The 1,693-nt window shown below is 33.3% G+C and overlaps 1 long non-coding RNA gene across 1 annotated transcript in view; it reads right to left on the bottom strand.

The window, feature by feature from the left end:
- Positions 1 to 1,215, bottom strand: part of LOC106529873 (uncharacterized) — a 4,529-nt gene extending 3,314 nt beyond the window's left edge. The window contains exon 1 of the long non-coding RNA XR_001311691.1: positions 1,171 to 1,215. This is a non-coding gene — a long non-coding RNA (uncharacterized LOC106529873). The remainder of the gene's footprint in view (positions 1 to 1,170) is intronic.
- Between the last annotated feature and the right edge of the window lie 478 nt (positions 1,216 to 1,693).

Below are 1,693 nucleotides of genomic sequence, written 5' to 3'. Positions count from 1 at the left end.
GTTCATCACTGTTTCACTTCCTGCTCCTCTGGAATCCTCTGCTTGTTTCCCTCAGGTGTTCAACATTTCAGTTAATTAGATTCTGTTTATATTCAGTGTCTCTCCTCCAGTTGTGGTTTTATTGTGTTGTTCTACCAGCTTACCAGTAAATACAGTATGGGGCGCCAAGTGTGAGATGAAATTAAATTTCACTAACATATTTTTCATTATTTAGCTCACATTTTGAGTGTTAAAAAATTTCCACTAACGTTTTATTGTTATTTATCTCTCTGCTCTTACATTTAATTAATTGTTTTACTAAATGTTCAATTTAAATGCTAAAATATATATTTAAATATTGAATACTAAATCGAAATGTTTAAATCTAAATGTAAAAGTTAAACCTTAAATATTAAAGTTAGATGTTGAAGTTTACATTTATTTTGGAATGGAATGCAGCCATTGGTTCTTGGTTCTTAGCTGATGTTATGACATCATCATCCTGAGAGGAAAGCAACCACTAGTGCTCCAATGCAGCTAAAGCTTTCCCATAAGACATGATGGCTTTCGTTAGTGGTGGCTATTGTTTATTTGTTGCAGGATAATGACATCATCCTGGTTTTCCGACACTAACTTCTGCTAACACTTCTAATGCTGCTAAAGATAATTTACACAAATTGAGCTAAATAATGAAAATGTGTTGGTGACATTTTTGAACATTTTATATTTGTTGCCCCATAGAAATGTAGGTACCAGTAAATAAAATAATTTTCATTTTTTATTTTAAAATCATCATTGAAACTATAATTATTTGCAATTTTACATTTTAATGTTACTTCAGAGTTGCGTTCTTGGAAGAGGCACACACCCACAACACAACCAGCTGCTGAGTCCAATATCCATATCCAGCAGTCACTGTGCAAGGGGCAGGGAACACCCTGGACAGGACGCAAGTCCATCACAGGGCCACAAACGAGACAAGCCATTCACTCTCTCACTTATAGAGACAATTTAGTTACCAGTTAACGTAACATTCATAATATATGCTACAAGCTTTTCTTTAAGACCTCAGARAATGTAATTCATTCATGAAAACATGCCTTTTCATTATGCAAGTTTGATTTAAGAAATGTGTTAATAATTGTAATACAATAATTCCATAAAAAACAACAAGGTTTTATTTTTTTTTACCTCAAGAGCATGTGTGTATTGTTCCAGCCTCTTGTCAATCTTAGAAACAGAAACAGGAGGCTGCGTCTTCTTTATGCTGCTGCTGCTTTAGAGGGAAGCATAAATCATTAAGATAAAAAACTAATAGAGTTTAAGGTTGTTCAAAAATAAATTACTTATTAAAAATAAATAGGTCAGTTTGTAATTTTACACATTGCAGGAGCTCAAGTTCAGTTTCTCATTTTGATGGTTTGTTTTTTCTGTTCTCTCATGTCCCTGCTGTCTTAATCTCAGCATTAATGCTGGTGAAATGTAAACCGTCTTATTGTGTTTATATTTTAAAATCAGACTCACCTTCTCCTGAGAGACTCTGTTCTTTCAGTTATCTGGAAAAAAAACAAGATCACACATTACAGTCTTTGTTACCTGTTCAGTAACGTTTGTACATCTTCATGTGTATGACAGAAAAATCAATCTGAATTTCTTGAAACTTGGTGAACAGGTGGAGCATACAATTTTGGGCAGTTTCTTTTAGTGTAAATAG

Source organism: Austrofundulus limnaeus, unplaced genomic scaffold (genome assembly GCF_001266775.1).
Source record: "Austrofundulus limnaeus strain Quisiro unplaced genomic scaffold, Austrofundulus_limnaeus-1.0 Scaffold472, whole genome shotgun sequence".
Classification (NCBI taxonomy): Eukaryota; Metazoa; Chordata; class Actinopteri; order Cyprinodontiformes; family Rivulidae; genus Austrofundulus; species Austrofundulus limnaeus.
This window is presented reverse-complemented; position numbering and strand designations above follow the sequence as displayed.